This window comes from Lygodium microphyllum, chromosome 14, assembly GCF_053477565.2.
Source record: "Lygodium microphyllum isolate KBCC chromosome 14, Lygodium_microphyllum_v1.1.10, whole genome shotgun sequence".
NCBI lineage: Eukaryota > Viridiplantae > Streptophyta > Polypodiopsida > Schizaeales > Lygodiaceae > Lygodium > Lygodium microphyllum.
In genome coordinates this window covers 133970842-133992161 of record NC_141148.1, presented here as the reverse complement: position 1 = coordinate 133992161, position 21320 = coordinate 133970842, and the positions used below count along the sequence as shown (strand labels likewise).

Genomic DNA, 21320 nt, shown 5'->3' with positions numbered 1-21320 from the left:
TATTGAAATGGATGAGCTTTTACCTCAGTATGCTCATGAGTTGGTTGTTTTCATGAGTCATTGTTACATCCTTGGACATCTGGATGGGGGCGCTAGTAACATTGGTCATAGTGATCATAACGTCACCTTTAGCAAGTGAGTATATGTGTACTTCTCTTCTCTGTGCTATGCAATTTTTAGTGATCAATCATTTGGCATAGTTATGTCCAGGAGGTTCAGGTTTGATTGAGCATACCTATTGAAATGGATGAGCTTTTACCTCAGTATGCTCATGAGTTAGTTGTTTTAGAGGGTCATTGCTACATCCTTGGACATCAGGATGGCCCCTAGTAACATTGGTCAAAGTGACCATAAAGTCACCTTTTGCACTAGGTCACTTTATGATCATTGTGACCAATGTTGCTAGCATCCATCCTTTCGTGTGTGTTGGAGTGTATGTTTAGGTGTAAACACTTTCTACCCCTCTCTCAATCTATTCAACTTGTTGTGTACTTGCAAGAGTCACACACACACACACACACACACACACACGGGTCTATCTAGCATAGAGAGGCTGAAGCGGTGAGGTATGGTTCCTTGATGATAGTTTAGTATCCTCTGTATCTATAGATGAAACTTCCTACAGGGGTGTAAATGATGGGCTCTGCATCTCTCAGTGGCTATGTCTAGGGTGACTCCATGGGGTGGGGCCATCAATCGGTCCAATGGGGGATCTGTGGTAGAGGGGGTTGTCAATGCTCTATAGAACTATATGAGTGTATGCTTTTGTGTGTTTCCATGTCCTTGCCCCTAAGTTCATAAGAGGTGCCCTCTATGTCGGCGTAGCTCCAATAAGAAAAGCCTAAGACATCTCAGATCCAGGAAATCCATCACCTTGGATAATGGCATGAATCCCTATCTAAATAGGCAATAGAAGTGTCCTCTGATCTCATGATACATTAGGCATTTGCATATGTAGTTAGTCATAGCATTAGATGACAACTATTTTGGGACTTGGGGAAATTCTTTGACGTTCAGATGTAACATTTTGGTCTCATAGGCCGACTTGGCCTTTTGTAGACATTGATATAACTTTCTTTCTTTCTTTCTTTCTTTCTTTCTTTCTTTCTTTCTTGTTTTCTTTCTTTCTCTCTTTTTTTTTTCGTAATGTTCTTTCTTTCTCTCTCTCTCTCTCTCTCTCTCGTAATAGGTAATTGTATTAATTACCAAAAAAGTACAAGATTACATGATTACAAGATGCAGGATCGCTCTAGGACATCGTGCATAAACTCGCTTTAGCGAAGATCTGATAACTAAAAGAGTACAAAAGTCATGGCAAAGAAGTAGCAGAGATTGCTGTATGCCAAGGGACCAAGTCCTTGGAAAGGAGATAAGTGTACTAAATAAGGTCAAGCTGTCATTGTAGAAGACCTTTCAACTTGGTGAGGTGAATTTGCACCCCAAATGTGGAATCAAAAACAAAAGCATTCGGAGTTGTCTAATTGTGCCAACAGCCCCAAAAATGGAGGAATGGAAACAAAATCTTCATATGTGGTTGTGTTGGAAAAGGGTATTTGGGTCGAGTAAAGACCCAATCAAAGGGCACGGGCATAGTGACTTGCCAACCACATCCTACCAAATAGTAAATAACAGGGACTAGATTTTCCGAGCCAAAGGGTGTGACAGAAAACAGTGGCGAGACATTTCCATAGTGGTGAGGCTAAAAGAACAAGCACCATTTAAGATGCGGTGTTTTGCAAGTGCCATGGCTAGAGATAGCTCACCAAACCCTATAACTTGAAGGGATGTGAAAAAGCCTCTTGGCGGTGCAGAAAGACATCAACCCCTAACGAGTCACCAAAATGGCATCAGAAACCGAAGATATGCCTAGTCATGCCATGTGATTAAATTTAGGGCAAGTCTCTTGCTTTCCATCCCACAAAATTAGTTTGGACACTTCCAACAATTCCATTTGAAAAGAGTTGGCGGCCAAACGATCCTTTGTAGGGTGCCACTGGGCCTTTGGTAGGACCAACTTCCATGAGCACATGAGTTGGGCAAGCAAGAATGAAGAGGATAAGGAAAAGGGGGTGTTAGTATTAAGAATCTACCACCACGAACCGCGAATGGTTGTGTGACCGTGAACCATGCCCCACTCTTCCAAAAGGAACCCGGAAATAAAGACCCAAGGGTGTAGATCATGCACATGGCGTGAAAGAGAGATCACTAAAGAGCAACCATGTGAGTGTGCACGTCCAAAATAGCCCCACCACCTATACTTTTAGGAATGCAAGCATGGTTCCAAGAGATCCACGAGATACCTACATGTAAAGTGTCCTTTTTCCATAGCATAAAGAAAATGTGGCATGTAAGAACCCTCAAGGTGGAGGTAGTCCAAGGCAAAAGCAGTAAAAATTATGTGAGTGCAGGAAGCATAATGGACAGTGCCACTTTAAGGCAAATATGAAAAGGCTAGGCTTGGGATTTCCAGTACAGAAACTTCGCCTCCAATTTTAGAGAAATCCATTGCAACAACTACTTGGGCTGAACATCCAAGGGGTAACCCAGATGCCGCATGACACTCATGTGGGGGATCACCGTCCCTTGCCATTGCAAAGATTGGAGATCTGATTTAGTATAGCTGATGAGGAAGGATTTGGCTGCATTAATATGAAGACTAGAGGCTTGTCCAAAAGGTCTCCATACATCCAATGCCTTGTGGAGATTCTCTTGCTCTACTTTGAGAATCATGAATGTGTCTTTTGCTAGCAATTGGCCCACAAAATATTTGCTAAAGGGAAGAGAGGGACCAGGCAGCTATCTTGTGTTCACCAAGTGAGAAAGCATGGAAAGGACCGGATGGGTCGCTAGTGCTGAGCTAACATAAGCATTACATGCTGAATTAGCCACTTAAACAACCCCAAAAATGCTTAATTAATCAAGACCATTGGTGCGTGGTTCAAGAGAGTTTTAAAACAGTGTCTCGTACAAGGTCTCAAAACTTTCTATAAATAGGCAAACTACCCTCCATTCAATCTTAGTCTTGTTTTTGTAGGTTTCAGGAGTTGTATCTCTACTGCCCACACCCCGTTCACGGACATCTTAGTTAGAGCTTCCCCTTACTGTTTGCTATCATTTGGTGCTTGATTCCAGCCTCCATCTCCATCTTCTCGTTGCCGCCATCATCAAGTACTATCGTCTATACCTCTGGAGTTTTAATTTGCTGCTATCATCACCTTTTGGAGTTGTCGCCATCTTCCACACTTTGTCATCATCAACCAGATATTTATGTTGCTAAGTTGCTCTCTCCTCTAACTATTGCCATCACCTCTCTTGCACAGTTGCCTTCAGTCTCCGGCTATTGCCCAGTTTCTCTCTCCTCAGGTACCTGCGTTTTTAGTCTCTCTCTCTCTCGTCACTGCCTGTCTGCATTAGATCCAACTTCCACAATTGCGTTTGCTGGTGTTTGACTCTTGGAGGCTGCCTTTGTTATGTTTTGGGATCTGTCAAGAGTATGACATGTACTCCCGCTCAGTACCTTTGCCTCGGTCCTCGAGACACGAGACTTTGGAGTAAAGTGTTCATTTCCACACAGTTTGTTTTCTGCATGATCATTGTGTATTCAATATTCAGTCATTCATTCAGTCTCCACTATGTTCATTCTCTTTGAGTTATCCTAGCCCTAACTATGTTCTTTTGAGTTTATGCTTTGTTGTATGCTTTCATTTATGTTTTTGCGTTAGGGTATTTCTTCACATGGTGTTAAAGCAAGGTTTTCTTCCACTAAACCTTGGTCTTTGATTCAAAAGCCTTTCGCAAGAAGCAAGAATAACAGGAGGGCAAGATGACTTTGAACACATCTTCACCACATCATTATGATGCTCTCGAGCCTAGCATATCAAGACACATGGTTGAGTGGGCTTCACAGCTTGCTCCTCCATCCAACATGGTCAGAGAGATTTCAGACCACCATGGAGTCCACAGACATACAAGATTTCATGAGCTGAATATGATCTCATCCTCATGTATCAAGCTTAATAGCAAATTGAAGATAAATTTGAGTTTTTCCCTTCAAATTCGGTGCATAGTCTAAGGATATTGCAAGAAGAACGGAAGGTCCACAAAGGACTGATCACCCTTACGTGGAAACTGGCATGGAGTAAAAACCATTTTCTTCTCCACCCTCATTTACTCCTATGTTAGGTACACATGCTGGTACGTCTCTCTTATGATTTTACTTCCTTTTTTTCGCAAGATATTGGTGATGCTTAGGATGAAGGAACTCTTCATATCAAGTATTGGTTCATAAGCCCTAAAGAGGATAGATTTTTTCTTTTCAACTCAAGACAAGGTAAGCAAAAGTTGCAAGAATCTATGGTGAGTGCTTCTTCTTCATGCTTTCCTTCCACTTTTATATCTCATGGTCAATATGATTTTGGTGATTCATCTATTTCATCATTTGCATTTAATGGACAAAAGGAACCTAACATATTTCCCACCACAACTCAAATGACAAATCCATTTAATCTCCCACCCACTAGCTCTAGGTACCTTCCTTTCAGTCTCCATTAAGTGCACCATACATGTCTTCTCACAATACACTAGAGGGTGCTTCGCCCTTAGGCACGCCTTTTACGACCTCCTCTTTTCCTCAGTTGGGTCTTGTCTCCATGATGAAGGTTCATTTTCCCATCGCCACACTTTTGGATCTTTCACGGCTTGGGAATGCCACCTTGAGTGTGGATCAGTTGGTACCACAGTTTGCCTCCATGGCGTTACCCAGTAGACCTTTTGGTCCTCCAACCGACTCTTGAATAGGGCTTACATGTCCTAGAGCCTCCACCTCCACCGACACTTTATGGAAACATTTACGTTTCAATGCCTCTGCATCAATCCACATCCATTGGACATTATGAGCCTATTTCTACCTACCCACCTCCCCCTCCTACTTATCCGCTCCACCACCTTCTTTTTATTCCACTTATTCGACACCTCATGGTTATTCGTCTTCATCAGCCAAACATGCCTTTAGTGATAAGACTCATTTCAATTAGTCGAACTTCACTACTTTTTCAAGCTTAATGAGACATGTCCTTGGCTTATAGAACCTATGGGATCTTGTGTAGGGGCTAGAACCCTAACCTGATTCTGGATTTATCCCATATGAGGTTGTCCGCTCATGGAAGGCTATAAATGTCTCTGCTTTGTCGAGCTAATGCCAGATCTCTTACTTGAATTTCATTCACTACTTTAGTATTTTGACTTAGCATCCAAGCATTGGGCACACTTGGCTGACCATTATGTGACTTGAGATAGAACACGTAGCATCAATTTGGATCATGAGTTTCAAAACTTTAAAATCACTAACCGAGATGACTTGAAAGTCAAGTTGATTGAGTATTAGTGCCTTCTTGCAAGTTCTCTACCACGGGGGCTCCCAAGTTCTCGGATGATCGGGTCACATTGTTTCTAAACAAGCTGCTAAGAAAATACTTCCATTTTGTGCAACAGGTGATCTCATAGCCCACCATGTTTACATTCTATGAATTTGAGTGTCAACTACTACGTTACACTCGGTTATTCGATTAGTTTCATAGTTTGACCTCTATAGAGGGGGACTCTCGTTGCTTCTTCTGAGAAGGGGCAGCAAGAGAAGGGTAGACAAAAGCAAAATTCCAATTCAAATAAAAAATAAACTCAAAATCAAAATCAAAACCAAACTATTGAGACCCAAGGAAATTCCCCATTATCTCTAAGAATTGGGCAGATTTTTTTGAAGAAAAATCGATATTATTAGCATTGTTAGAAGGCTAGGCCATTTGATGGGACGAGTGTTGATGAAAGGCTAGAGACACAACACCAAAAGCTAAGACTCATACCTCGGCCCCTCAGTCGAGTTAACCCCCCACAAGGGAGACAAGGTGGTGGCAACCCTTTGTCAGGCATGTCCAAGTTGGGAACAACTCCTCAGTCACAATTCAAGCTCATGGTCGCATCAAATTTGCTATCAACCGAAATCCAGATTGTGCTACATTGGATGGTGTATACTATGTCCCCCCAGCTAGGGGTGAATTTGTTATCCATTCACCAGCTTTGCCGGTTGGGTCCAGCAGTCTTCTTTACAGCGACCACAATTGAGGTCCTTGACTCTCAGATTGCAACTCTTGCACAGTTGTCTTCAGTCTCCAGCTATTGCCTAGTTTTTCTCTTTCCTCACTGCCTATCTGCATCAGATCCAACTTCCATAGATACGTTTGCTTGTGTTCGACTCTTGAAGGCTGCCTTTGTTGTGTTTCAGGATCCGTCAGGTGTACGACACTCTCTTGCTTGGCACCTTTGCCTCGGTCCTGGAGACACAAGAATTCAGGATAGAGTTTTCATTCTTGCATCGTTTGTTTGATGCATGAGTATTGTATATTCAGTATTCAGACACTCATTCAATCTCCAATGTGTTCATTGTCTCCAAGTTACCTTAACCCTAACTATGTTCTTTTGAGTTTGTGCTTTGTTGTACGCTTTCATTTATGTTTCTGCATTAGGGTATGCCTTCATAACCATAGTGGACAGTCGTCAGCAGTCGGACAACAGGAAGGTACAGTTGCCACGTGGCACAGCAGGTATAGGTGTCCCAGTTTGCTGTAGTCGGACAGATTCTGCAGTATTTTAATGCAGCCGACCTGCTGCTGTGATTGCTATTCTTTTTGGCAGTTGGTGGCACACTCCAGTCATTATCATTATTCAGTGATTTCAGATTCTGATCTTGAAGATCCGTTGGCTGAGATAGATTGTGCTCGGGCTGACGGAGATCGAGGTCATCAAGTCGGAGACATACGCAGATATTTCCTCTGCCCCCTTGTGTATTTCTGCACTCTTATACAACATACTACACCGCAGATTTTCTGCGTTTACACTGTCTCCTTTTCTCTCTCTCTCTCTTCTCTCTATGTTCACTCTCTCTCAGTCTTTGTCCTACGCTTCTGCATCGCTGCACTCTGACATGGTATCAGAGCGGTGAAGATGCACTAACTGAGGGCTGAACCTATCTGAAGAGGAGATTTCAGCGGACACAAGGCTGCGTTTCCAGGTTTCGAGGGCGAGCGGGAGGGTTGCGCATCGGATCAAGGCTGAAGCGAGCATAGGCGTGTGGGAAAGGAGTCTAATCGGTGAATTTGTTGTAGGTTATCGTTGTTTGAAGGGGAGGAAGGCTGCGTTTGAGGCCTTCCATTGCAGATTTTACCTTTTCATCCCCTCCGACGGGTGAAGAAGGTTTGGGCGGTGAAGGAATCAGTCCTAGAAGGCTACGTTTTCACAGTCAGAGGGGGCTGCTTTTTGCGTTTGTGTAGGTATTGCAGGTTAACATCTCTACAGAGACTGATTTGGAGTTCCAGGCGATCATGGATAGGACCGGCTCTTCCAACGGATCAAAAGCTTGATGGTGACAATTACCGCATCTGGCGGGTGATGATGTTGGCCATTTTAGAGTCTTATGATTTGGCGGAACTGGTGATGGAGGAGATTAACAGGCCTTGATGAGAGATGAGTCCAAACTCTCTTCCAATGCTCGTGCGGAGTTGACCAAGGCCCAGACTCATTGGGACAAATTGAATGTCAGGATTCGATCTTTTCTGTTTCTGTCTTGCACCACAGCCGTGATAGCTCACATCAAGCACTTGATGGTGGCTTGTGAGATATGGCTGGAGCTTGACTAGATGTACAATCGGATGACCCTGATGAAGAGGGTTTCTTTGGAGGTGTAGATGCGGACTTTGTCCGTGAATAAGTCTTCTTCGCTTCGCGAACACATCAACAAGCTTCGGCAGCTTCAGATGCAGGTTCAAAATGCGGGGAAGCCTATTTTCTCTAAAGACATGGCGATCACTTTACTATCCCAGTTGCCGCCACGATTCGGTATATTTTATTCCGCTCTTATTGCTTCAGGGCAGGAGTCGACTCTTCGGTGGGAAGAGTTGGTTCCTATGGTCTTGGACCAGGAGGAACAATTGAAGGGACAGAATGCTTCCAAATCGGAGGTATTGATTGGTCAAGCCTCTCAGAAGAAGGGGAAGGACCAAAAGAAGAAGGAGAACAACAAATCCAAGAAGGACAAGGAGAAGGAATCAACTTGCCATATTTGTGGAAAGACCGGTCATTAGAAGAAGGATTGCCTTGACAAAGACAAGAAGGATACCAAGAAGAAGGACACGAAGGACTCTGGAGCGGTGGTTGCACCCTCACCAGCTGGTTTTCTACACTTAGCAGTCATTGAGGACTCTACACCGACAACTTCTGATGTTGCAATGATAGCTCCCTAGGCTCGAGAGTGGATTGTGGACAGTGGTGCCTCCCGGTAAATGACTCCTTCTTCTGTTGGTGTTGCCCATTTGTGACCTTCGTGTGGGCAGATTCTCATTGGAGACAGCTCTTCTGTGTCTATTGCTGCGCGGGGTGAGATATAGCTTATTCCAGATGGACGTGGTGGTACCCACACCTCTGAGGTGTTACATGTGCCAGGATTAGAATATCATTTACTTCTCAGACATAGTCTGAGCTATGGCATGCTCGCTTTGGTCACTTGAACTACAAGTACCTTCGGAAGGCGTCGCGACAGTCGTTTGTCCGAGGCTTGCCGGACATAGTGGTGAGCCATCAGCCATGTGTCTCCTGCATTCGTGGGAAATTGCATTGGGATGCAATTCCCAACAAAGCTTCTAGGCGGTCTACTTCACCCATGGAGCTTGTATCTACGGATCTTTGTGGCCCGATGAGGACCGAGTCCCTGAAGGGGAGCTTGTACTTCATATTGATGGTAGATGACTACAGCAGGATGACTTGGGCCTATTTCTTGACTTTGAAGTCATAGGCTTTCTCTCATTTCTTGGGTCTATTTCTTGACTTTGAAGTCGGAGGCTTTCTCTCATTTCAAGGATTGGCTTCTTTTTTAGGAGAACCGTTCTGGCCGGCGATTGAAGACCTTGCGTTCAGACAAGGGAGGTGAATTTATGTCTAACGAGTTTGCTCGTTTTTGTGCAGATAGGGGCATTCACCAGGAGTTTGCTAACACCAACACTCCCCAAGAGAATGACATTTTGGAGCGGAAGAACGGAAGTGTGATTGAGATGGCACGCACCATGATGGAGCACTGATAGACACCTCAGTTTCTGTGGGCTGAGGCAGTGGCTACCGCAATTCATATCCTTAATCGATCTCCCACTTCAGCCATTGACAGGATGACACCTTTTGAGGCTTACTTCGGGACTAAGCCTGATGTCTCTTATTTCAGGATCTTTGGGTGTGACGCTTATGTGCACATTCCGAAGATGCAGCGTGATAAGTTTGAGGCGGCTTTTCGACGACAGGTTTTTGTTGGCTATAGCTCCCAATCCCAAGGTTATCGTTTGTTTGATCTTGTTAAACGGGATGTCTACACGAGCCGAGATGTGCGGTTCGTGGAAGTACCGGCCACAGAGGGGTGTGAGGAGCACCCTGTCCTTGGAGATCCAGGGGAGAGTTGGGCTCTCGAGACAGTTTCTTTGGAGCTAGAGCCTCTTGGTGGAGATTCTTCTTCGGATTTATCTTCGGATTTAAAGTCTTCTCTTCCACCGGCCACCCCCAAGGAGCCTCTGCCGGTGGATGTTCCTGAGTCTTCAGTAGATGGAGAGCGACGGGGAGAGGTTCGTCCTCCTCCTCGTTGGGCTTGTGACACCCTCCGAGATTCAAGGATTGAGGGGGTCCCTGAGGAGTGGGAACCGCAGGATGGACCGCGAAGGTCAAGGAGGAACTAGGCACATTCTTCGGAGCTTGTTTGCTCCAACTATTGTTTGCTGACTCGTGTTATGCAGGATCGAGAGCCCACTTCAGTGAAGGAAGCTTTGCAATCTGATCATTGGCGGAAGGCCATGGAAGCCGAGTTGGAGGCTATTGAGAGGAATGACACTTGGTCTCTTGTGCCTCGTTCCTCTCACAAGAAGGTGAGTCAAGTGGGTCTTTAAGACCAAGTATCTTAGCGATGGTTCTTTGGACAAGCACAAGGCTCACCTTGTTGCTAAAGGTTTTGCTCAGCGCCCAGGTATTGATTTCCATGATTCTTTTGTCCCCACTGCTCGTATGGCGACTATTCGAGCTGTTTTTGCCTTGGCTGGCCATAGGCGATGGCCTGTTTATCAGTTGGATGTGAAGTCGGCCTTTCTGAATGGTGACTTGTAGGAGGAGATCTATGTTGAGCAGCCTCCTGGCTTTGGATCCTCGGATGGGTAAGTTTACAGGTTGAAGAAGGCCTTGTATGGCCTCAAGCAGGCTCCGCGTGCATGGAACGAGAAGATTGACTCGTTTTTTGAGTTGAAGTTGGGATATCGGTGCTCCAAGGCCGATCCGCAGCTTTATGTACACACTTCCGAGGTTGGTCGTGTGTTGTTTGTATTGTATGTTGATGATTTGATTTTGACAGGGGATCATGCACAGAAGGTCCGAGAGACCAAGACAGCTTTACATCAGGCATTCGAGATGACGGATTTGGGGCTTCTTCATTTCTTCTTGGGTCATGAGATTTATCAATCTCCGAGGGGGATTTTCATCTCTCAACAGCGGTACATTCAAGAGCTCTTGGTGACTTTTGCGATGGAGACTTGTGGGCCCATTACTACTCCTATGGATCCGAATTGGAAGGCCACTTTACACTCAGATTCTCCCGTGATGGATGCTTCACGCTACCGTCAGTTGATTGGATCCTTGATTTGGCTTCTCAACACTCGTATTGATCTTTGTTTTGCTGTGGGTCTTTTGGTAGGGTTCATGACGGAACCCAAACAGGTGCATTGGCAGGCTGCTATGAGGATTCTTTGGTATTTGAGGGGGACCTCTGACTTAGGGATTTCTTATCCCGCAAGTACATATGCTTCCGATCTGGTTCTTGCAGGTTGGAGTGACTCGGATTGGGCTGGCGATGTGGACCACCGACGGTCTACTACAGGCTACTGTTTTATCTTGGGTACAGGTGTTATCTCTTGGAGTAGCAAGAAGCAGCCCATAGTAGCCCTTTCTTCTACTGAGGTGGAGTATCGGGCTGTGTCTTCCACCACATGTGAGGTTGTGTGGCTTCGGAGATTGTTGGAGGAGCTTGGCTACCCCCAGACTCGTCCTACTCTTCTGCGGTGCGACAATGAGAGTTGCATTGCCTTGGTACGGAATCAAGTATTCCATGCCCGGACGAAGCACATTGAGATCCAGTATCACTTCATTCGGGAGAAACTTCTGGATGGGACCATTGATGTGGAGTATTGCAAGACGGAGGAGAATCTTGCCGATTTGTTTACGAAGGCGCTTCCCCAGGCTCTTCTTCGGCAGCATTCCAGATCCCTCAGTCTTTTGACCTGTCCAGGATCTGAGAGGGGGTGTTAGACAGGGTCATTTCCTGGACAGTCGTCAGCAGTCGGACAACAGGCAGGTACAGGTGCCACGTGGCACAGCAGGTACATGCGTCCCAGTTTGCTGCAATCGGACAAATTCTGCAGTATTTTATGTGCAGTCGGCTATTAAATGCAGCCGACATGCTGCTGTGATTGCTATTCTTTTTGGCTATTTATAGCCAGTTGGTGGCACACTCCAGTCATTATCATTATTCAGTGATTTCAGATTTTGATCTTGAAGATGTGTTGGCTGAGACAGACTGTGCTCGGGCTGACGGAGATCGAGGTCATCAAGTCGGAGACATACACAGATATTTCCTCTGCCCCCTTGTGTATTTCTGCACTCTTATACAACATACTACACGGCAGATTTTCTGCGTTTACATTGTCTCCTTTTCTCTCTCTCTCTCTCTCCTCTCTCTGTGTTCACTCTCTCTTAGTCTTTGTCCTACGCTTCCGCATCGCTGCACTCTGACAAGAACAAGGGGCTCAAAGGGTAATCCTATCTAACTAATCACGCAAGAGTGAATTGCTCAGTGACCCCACCATTCAACATAACCTGCAAAGAGACGTTCTTGTTGACTATTTGTGCTACATAGTGTCTCTACTCTGAGATGCACTGGAACCTGTATTCAAACCAAGTTTGACCTCCTCATGTAGCAACAAAGCCCATGGGGTAATGCAGCATGAGATAGCATCGTATGGACCTTATCCTGTATGGTCCGATTCATACGCTCTGCAACTTCATTTTAGGTTGGATTATGAGGGGCAGTGAGCTCCCTCTTTATCCCTTTGCTGTCACAAAATGCGTGAAAGGCTTTGGACACATATTCCCCACCATTGTCAGAGCAAAGACACTTAAGTGTCTTATCTGTCTGATTTTCAGCCAATGCCAATAATTTTTTAAACTTGTTAAGCACTTCATCGTTGCTACGAATAGGGTAAACCCATACTTTTCGTGTAGCATCATCGACAAAGGTGACAAAATATTTCTTTCCCCCTAAAGATAATCCTGGCTTTTGGAATACAATTGAATGTACTAACTCTAGAGGAGAAGATTTCAAAGAAAGAGACTTTTTGTGAGAAGTCTGTGCATGTTTGCCATAAATACAATGATCACAGTGCTCAAAATCAGCATAACGAAGACAAGGCAAGTAACCCAAACGAGAAAGCACTTTTATTCGTGTTTGACTCATGTGTCCCAACTGGCCATGCCACAAAGAAACACTTGGCTGCTCGGTCACGGCAACAACATGGTCACGCACACTAGATACATGAAGTGGATACAACGTATCACTCTTGCAACCTCTGGCAATAACCCTAGATCCCTTACAGATCTTCCATTTTCCATCACCAAAGGTGGTATGAAAACCATAATCATCTAGCTGCCCTGTGCTGATCAAGCTCTTCTTGAGCTGAGGTACATGTCGTACATGTTGAAGTGTAAAGACAGAGCCATGCTGAAACTGTAACTGCACACTGCCAATACCTGCAATCTCACATGCATAGTTGTCCCCAAGATGGACAACACCATGTCGACCCCCTGTATATGCGGAAAACCACTCACGACGAGAGGTAACATGAAAAGAAGTACCTAAATTAAGAATCCAAGTATGCATGTCATCATCTGTATCTGCAAGTAGAGCATGTACACCAAAATGTGAAGAGACAGAGTACATCACTCCCACTGTCACTGTCATGAGTGACTACATTTACCTCTTCAATTTTTACACTACTTTTCTTAGGCTGACTGTCCTTCTTCTCTTCCTTGCAATCATCTGTCTTCTTGCCTTTTCCTTTCTCTTTCTTCCATTTGTAGCAGTCACGTTTAAAGTGACCCTTGCCACAATGATGGCATTCAACATCTTTGCCACGTGATTTACTGCGTCCCTTGCCATCATATTTGCCCTTTTGCTGTGATCTGCCCCTAGTATGCAAAGCACTGGAAGACTTGCTGGATGCATTGTTCTGCCGATTCATCTCTTCCATAAGTAGAGCACTCTCTACATCAGCATACAAAAGGATCACATTAGAATTGCTCATAGCAGTCCTGAATGTATCCCAACTCTCTGGTAGAGTGCAAAGCAAGAAAGTAGCCTTAAATTCCTCATGAATCATGAACTTCAAGGCAACCAGCTGGCTGAAAATGGAGTTAAACTTAGTCAAGTGAGTAGACATTGCTGCACCTTCTTTCATACGCAAATCCATAAGCTTTTTCAGCCAATACAGTTTACTTGCAGCGCTCTTCTGTGCATATAGTTCCTCCAATCTAGTCCATATAGCATATGCAGAATCCAAACCTTCAATGTTGAAGAGCAAGGCATCAGAAATCGATAGCTCTATGGTTGAGCATGCAAGCTCATTCAACTCATCCCAATCATCCTGATCCATGTCCACAGGCTTTGCCCCTTTAGTTTTGATCGGCTTTGCTTGCTTCTTTTGTAACAGGATATTGTAGCACTGTTTTTGTCACACTGCAAAATTATGTGCGCCTTCAAGCTTCTTTATATGCATCAAATTACTGTTGTCATTGCTGCCAGCCATGGTTTTCCGCTTAAAAGTGACCAAAAAACCGGTAAATCCAGGCCCAAATTGTCACCCAAGTGACCAAGGTACAAACGAGTACCATTCAGCAATAAATGATCATGCAGAAGTACAGATTTCAGATGCAATTTCTGTTGTACGTGTACAATTTCATCTGAAATTTCTATTGCAATCCCAAAATTTCGGTTGCAATCCGACAAGGAGAGTGCGAGAGAGCAGAGTCTAGAGTGAACACGTTTTTAGGTACAATGACGAGTGTACCACTTTAGGTTTTAGATAGATATATGTATGAAAGTACAATGTGCTAAGGGTGTGTTCACATCCGTACACATATAAAAGGCACGATGGCCCTTTATTCCCAACATCCCTTGATTTGGTGGGCCCGAGACACCTAATTGCAAGCCAAAGCTTTGTGCTAGTGCTGATTTTTACTCTTAGCTGAGAAATTACAGCAATATGTCTTCATACAGTGAGATGGACTCGAGTAGTGATGATGCCTCTTAGTATGAACATTTATATGGGAATGAAGGAAATGCAATGTCTAACCTTGGACAAGGCTCAGACCATAGACACAACAAGCTAAAAATATTACTGTTGGGCAAGATGCACGACCTTCAGGGCATAAGGAGGCCGATGACCAGCAAAGTGAAGAGGAATTTGATGACCGGTTCAAGAATCGGATGAGAACAACAACAAATCCCTTTGCTGAATTGGCAAGGGATCCTCAATTTACCTGATTTTTGGATGCTCCAAAGAAGAACAGAATAGGCAAGAAGAAGAAGACGTCTTTTACACCTTTGGGACAGTAAGATGCTAATGAAATAAAATGGTGGATACTTAGGGGCAAGGAATGCAAATGCAAGGCCATCACGGAAGAGTGCCAATCTAGTGGATTTTGGACAGCCGGGCATGTATGCTATGATGGGGCATCTAGGATATTTTAGTGGAAGCATGAATTTTCATGCTATGCTTGGACAAGGACTGCATATAGGAATGCTATGAAAGAGCAACATGTTGCTGATTCAGACTTTGCTAATGTTTATGATCAGCTTTGCAATGACAAAAAGTATGAACACTTTGTGCTAAGGGATGGATTTTTGATGATGTATGGACGGCTGTGTGTCACAAAGCAGTTAAGGCCTAGAGTTATCATTGAAAGTTATGCTCCTTATGCAAGACGGAGAGGTATGGATGCCACGATTAAGGCAGTGGAGCATTTCTTTTATTGGCTAGCTTTGAGGCATGATGTAGAATAGTTTGTTAAGACATGCATCGTATGCCAAAAGGTTAAGCATGATAGGCAAAAGATGCTAGGTTTGTTGCAGCCCTTGCCTATTTCAGATAGGCCGTGACAGAGCATTACAATGGACTTTATTTTTGAGCTTCCTAAGACACCTACAAGGAACGATGGGATATGGACTATCGTTTGTAGGTTTAGTAAACAAGCCCATTTCATTCCAGTGAGAAAGAAAATAAAGGCTGATCATATGGTACAATTGTTTTTGTAGCACATCGTTAAGTATCATGGTATGTCAAAGTCGATCATTAGTGATCAAGACCCTCGGATGATCAGTTTATTTTGGAAGGGGTTGTTTGAGAATATGGATACCACGCTAAAATTCTCATCACTTCCATCCGTAGATAGATGGTCAGTATGAGGAAGCAAATTCCACAGTGTTAGATCTTTTGATGTGCTATGTTTTAGACTACAAGACACAGTGGGAGTAGTATTTATCATTGGTTGAGTTTGCTTACAACAACGTAGTGAAAGAGGATGATTAGGCAAAACATTCTTAGTTGTTGCAACTTTACCTAGATGCCTTTCAATTAGAGTTGACTTTACTTCGGGCTTTGCCAAGTTCAGTAGAGCAAGGGTCCAGGGTATTGCCTGATGCTCAAGGGGGAGGTAGCGCCTCCACTCCTCCAGTTATGGACAGCTCTCGTATGTAGTGGATCTCGGGTGTATTCAGCATGTATCCAAGGTACCGCAGTGACAATATGTTTGACATGAGGTCACTACATAGTGTACTAGTCACTGTGAGATGTATCCAGATGAGTACGAGTTTCAGCCGAGCACTGGTGCTATACTTTTGCATCAGCTTTTGATCAATTTTGCATGAATTTTGCCTCAATTTTCAGACAAATTCTGATCAGTTTCAACTCAGTTTGAGAACCGTTTATGGTCACTTTTGGGATTTGTTTTGCATCAATTTTTGCATTGATTGTTGATCAGTTTTGCAATGAGTTTGTGATCAGTTTGGGGTCACATTTGTAGCAGTTTGTGATCAGTTTTCAGATCAGCAAGTGATTAGTTATGATTAGATTATACTCAGTTTTCAATGGTTTACATCTGGTTCCATGGACAACAGCATATATTATGATGCCATTGATGTTTTAGCCATGGTTTATGCTTGGCTATGCTATGCTATGATTTGATTTTGCTAGATGAGTTGAGCTCATGAAAAATAGACATGTCACATGATAATCTATGATTGACTAGTAATTTTCAGCATGTGTTGGGCATATGGAATGGCTGAGTAACACTGCGCAATGTTGTGTTAACTATGATGCCTTGTGGAAATTCAATCCGCTATTTTGCTTTTGATGCATCTAGTAGTGCAATCGAGGACGATTGCAAGGATTATGAGGGGGAGAGCTATCATGAGGACATGTATTTTTGAAACCTCACTGTGATATTAATGTGACATTAAAAGTGATATTTAATGTCACATTAAGGTCATAAGTGTGGAATGTGACATTAAAAGTGATATTTAATGTCACATTAAGGTAAATTTAGGGGAACATGCACGAGAATGACCGTCCGGGCTCTTGGGCGCCCGAACGGGGTTAAGGGGAGCCTAGAGAGTAAGGGAGTCCAGGAATAGTAGGACTCCAGGAAGTTGACGGCTGGCAAAGGGATCAGCTTGGGAGGGCCAGCACTTATCTAGGCGTGGCTGGGAGGTGAAGGACACTCGTGCTTTCCATCGTTTTTGGGAGTTTTCTGACTCTCCGTCATCTATCATTGGTATCAGAGCCGTGAGGATTCCTGGAGGTCTTCAACGGAAGGGCAGTGACGAATTTGCCCGCAATCTGTTCAGGCGCAAGTTCGATGGACCAGACGTGACGTGACTCGTCACGAAAAGCAATCGCTGGAGTCGTTGGTCATTCGAGACGTCGATGATAATCGACGGATCTGTAACGACCCGTAAGTCATTGGTTAAAAGTGACATGACACGTCACGAAAGTTAACGTGACGTGTCATTCTGGCCACGGACCATATCGAAAGGGGCAGCCGTTCTGCTTTACGTTTTTTTTTCTGGATCGCGGACCATCGAAAGTAGGCAAAATGTGTCACGATTGCTGTGCGTGAGACAACTGCTGTGAGACAGACAGAAAAATATTATACACGACTGAAGCCACAGCCTGCCATTAAAAATCAGGGAAGTATTTTATCTTGTATGCAAATTTCTTATTTTTGCTTTCCAATTCCAGTGTATTAATGGCAGAAAAAGGGAAAGAAAGGGTAATGGAAAGTTCTAGTTCCGGGGATCAACCTATGGTAGATCCCCATGAACCAGACATACAAGAAGAACAATGGGAAGAATTTTTTGCCACGCGAGAGCAATTTGATGATCTTTCTGCTCGTGTGCAAACTCAGGGGGTTCAAATGGAATTTTTAACTCAAACACTTACTGAAATAAAATCTCAGTTAACTTTATTGTTGGAAAAAGATAAAAATAAGATAGAAATCTCAGATGTCCCATCTTCATCGAAAGATTTAGATGTGACTATGCGAGATCCTAAAGAACCCCAAACTTATCATAAATTGAGGGATAATCCGGTTTTAAAGGATATGAAACCACCTCAATTTTACGGGGAGGAAAAAGATAGGAATAAAGATACAATCTTTAATTTCCTCCAAAAATGGGAAGATTTACATAAATTGAAAAATACCCCACCACATCTCCAAGCACTGGAGGCTAGTTTAACTTTGGGGCCTAAAGCATATAAGTGGTGGCAAACTTTAAAGGAGGCGAATAAAATACCTGAAACTTGGGCTCAATTTGAATCCGTCTTTTTAAAAGAATTTCTTCCTGAAAATGAAATGGAAAGAAATTGGGAAGATTGGGATTATGTCAGACAAAAGGGACGGCCCCTACTGACATATCTGGAGGAATATCGTGAGATAATCCTCAAACTGGAAGGAATTGATGAATTCCAAAAAACAAGAGGATTCATTAGGGGACTGGATAAAACCTGTAAAAAAGAAGTAAAACGGAGTTTACCTAAGACGCTTGAAGAGGCAATTAAATTTGCATTAATTTATGAAGATAGTACGCGTCCAGGTACACTCACCAGTCTCACTGATATGGAGCCCAAGTCTAAGGAATTGGAAACCTCAAAATTTGTGGGCAAATTTAAAAGGAAAATGCCATTTTTCAAGGGTAAAAAACAACTTTTTGAAAAGAAACCATATATGAGGCCAAAGTTAAGTCCTGATGACTTTGATAAGGCCAAAAAAGAAAAATTGTGTTTTAATTGCCTATCCCCTAACCATGCTGCTTGGAATTGCCCTCAAAAGAAAAAGGGGGAAGATAAAGACAAAGGAAAGGACAAGGGCAAGGGAAAAGAAAAACAAATCCATGTAGTGCAGACCTTAGAATTAAAGGGCCATGAAAAGTATAAATCTTTAGAGGTCTTGCACATGGATGTACAACATAAGTGTTGTATGTCAACTTCTATGTGGCAGCCTACTTTTGGGCCACATGATTTACTTAGAGTACATGGATTGATAGCTGGAAAACGGGTTAGAGTCATGATTGATGACTCTGCCACACATAATTTTATAAATTATGCACTTGTCAAAAAATTGAAACTTGCCCAACAAAACAGTGAGCATCAATATGTTGTTCGTATGATGCAAGGCCAAGACAATAAAATATGGGATACAATGGTATCCAATTTGGAAATCGAGATTCAAGGATATAAAGATAAGCTTGATTTCCACATAATGAACATGGAAAGAGCTGATATTGCTCTAGGGAGGGAGTGGCTATGGGGATTGGAACCATCCTTCAAACGTAGCTATCACCATAATACACTAGAATTTGAGAGGGATGGTAAGACTTTTGTCATTCAAGGTGAACATGAAGTATTTGATAATCCTTTGCTGTGTTCTACTGAAGTTCAGAAGCTGATAAAGAAGGAAGTTTGTGAGGTATATATGCTATGGTCTCTTCCTGTACAAAATACTTTTACTTTCTGTAATATTAAGCAACAATTTTCTTATGTTTGTGAGTTAAATGTTAATAATGAATTGAACAGTTTGTTAGATGATTTTAAAGATGTGTTTCCTTCTGATTTACCAAGTGGCCTTCCACCTGATAGGGGTGAAATAAATCACCCAATTGATATAAATAAGGATACACACCCAATTTCAAAACCACCGTATAGGTTAAGTGAAACACAGCATCAAGAAGTTGAAAGACAAATTAAGGATTACCTGGATAAAGGGTTTATTAAACCCAGTAATTCACCTTGGGCTTCACCAATTTTATTGGTAAAGAAAAAAGATGGTTCTATGCGACTTTGTGTTGACTATAGAGTACTTAATAAAATAACGGTGAAGAATAAATTTCCTATGCCCAGAATGGAAGATCTTTTTGATCAATTGCAAGGGGCAAAATTCTTCACAAAGCTAGATTTAAGATCAAGCTATCACCAAATAAGAATTAAGGCACAAGATGTTTCCAAGACGGCATTTCGTACTAGATACGGGCATTATGATTTTTTGGTGATGCCTTTTGGCCTCACTAATGCACCAGCTACCTTTATGAAGCTGATGAATAGTGTTTTACGGCCCTATCTAGGACATTTTGTAGTAGTCTTTTTGGATGATATCTTGATCTTTAGTAAATCAATAGAAGAACATTTGGAACACTTACAATTAGTATTCCAACTGTTAAGAACACATTCCCTTTATGCAAAGAAAACTAAATGTGAATTCTTCACACAAGAGGTCAAATATCTAGGGCATATTATCTCGAAAGAGGGAATCAACATGGATCCAGAAAAAGTACGGGCAATTATTGAATGGCCACCTCCAAGGAACCTGGAAGAGCTGCAGATCTTCCTAGGTTTATCTGGATTTTATCGTAGATTCATTCGAGATTATGCCAAAATAGCTGTTTCAATGACAGACCAACTTAAAGGGAAAGGGAAAAGTTTTAATTGGGGAACAGACCAAAATGAAAGTTTTCAAAAACTTAAGGTAGCTATTGCTACAGCTCCAGTATTATTAATAGTGGATCCCAATAAACCATTTGTGGTTGAAGCTGATGCCAGTGATAAGGCAATAGGCGCGGTCTTATTACAAGAAGGTCGACCAGTTGCTTTTGAAAGCAAGAAATTAGATCGTGCAAAACATAATTATTCTGTTTATGAGAGGGAGCTGTATGCAATAGTACATGCAATGAAGAAATGGAGGCACTATTTGTATGGTGCCAAACTTTTGATTTTATCGGATCATGAAAGCATTAAGTGGCTTAATGATCAACCAGATTTACACGGGCGTAAAGCCAGATGGGCCGAACTCCTCCAAGAGTTCGACTATGAGATAAGATATAGAAAAGGAAAATATAATATAGTAGCTGATGCACTCAGCAGAATGCCCATCATTAATGAATTGAGTTTTACTCAGTTCACTTCCAACTTACTTGAATCTTTAAAAGGGAAATGCCAGGTTGATCCGGCATATTCCAATATATGGGAAGCAATAACAAATGGGGATCCAAATGAAAGTGCTTCTACTGAGGAAGGAATATCTGAGGATGTTCAACAAGGAAATGGAGCATCAGGGGTTGCTCAAACTGGATTCAAGTGGAAGAATTTTACCATTGATAATGGTTATTTACTCTACAAGGGTAGGGTATGTGTCCCGAAAGATATAGAAATAAGGCGCCAGATACTCTTTGAGTGTCATGATACCCCTAGTGCGGGACATCCAGGAGTTAATAAGACTTATAGTCTTATTAAAAGGCAGTTCTATTGGCCTGGAATGAATAAGGACGTCCTTGACTATGTGGTCAAATGTAATAAATGCCAGGTTAATAAAGCTGAAAAATTAAAAATGGGAGGACTTCTCCATCCATTAGAAATTCCTTCGGGAAAATGGGAGAGTATCTCCATGGACTTTATTGTTGCTCTACCTAGAACACAGAGGGGGCACGACTCTGTGTGGGTGATTGTGGATAGGTTAACCAAAATGGCTAGGTTTATTCCAACTTCAACGGATGTTAAAACACCAAAATTGGCTAGATTGTTCGTAGAGAACATATACTGATTGTATGGCCTTCCGGCAAATATAGTTTCTGATCGGGATAGAAAATTTGATAG

At 42.9% G+C, this 21320-nt stretch overlaps 1 protein-coding gene across 1 annotated transcript in view; it reads left to right on the top strand.

The window, feature by feature from the left end:
- Positions 1-21320, top strand: part of LOC148026135 (uncharacterized) — a 103967-nt gene that overhangs the window by 45706 nt on the left and 36941 nt on the right. The gene's annotated exons all lie outside the window — the stretch shown is intronic.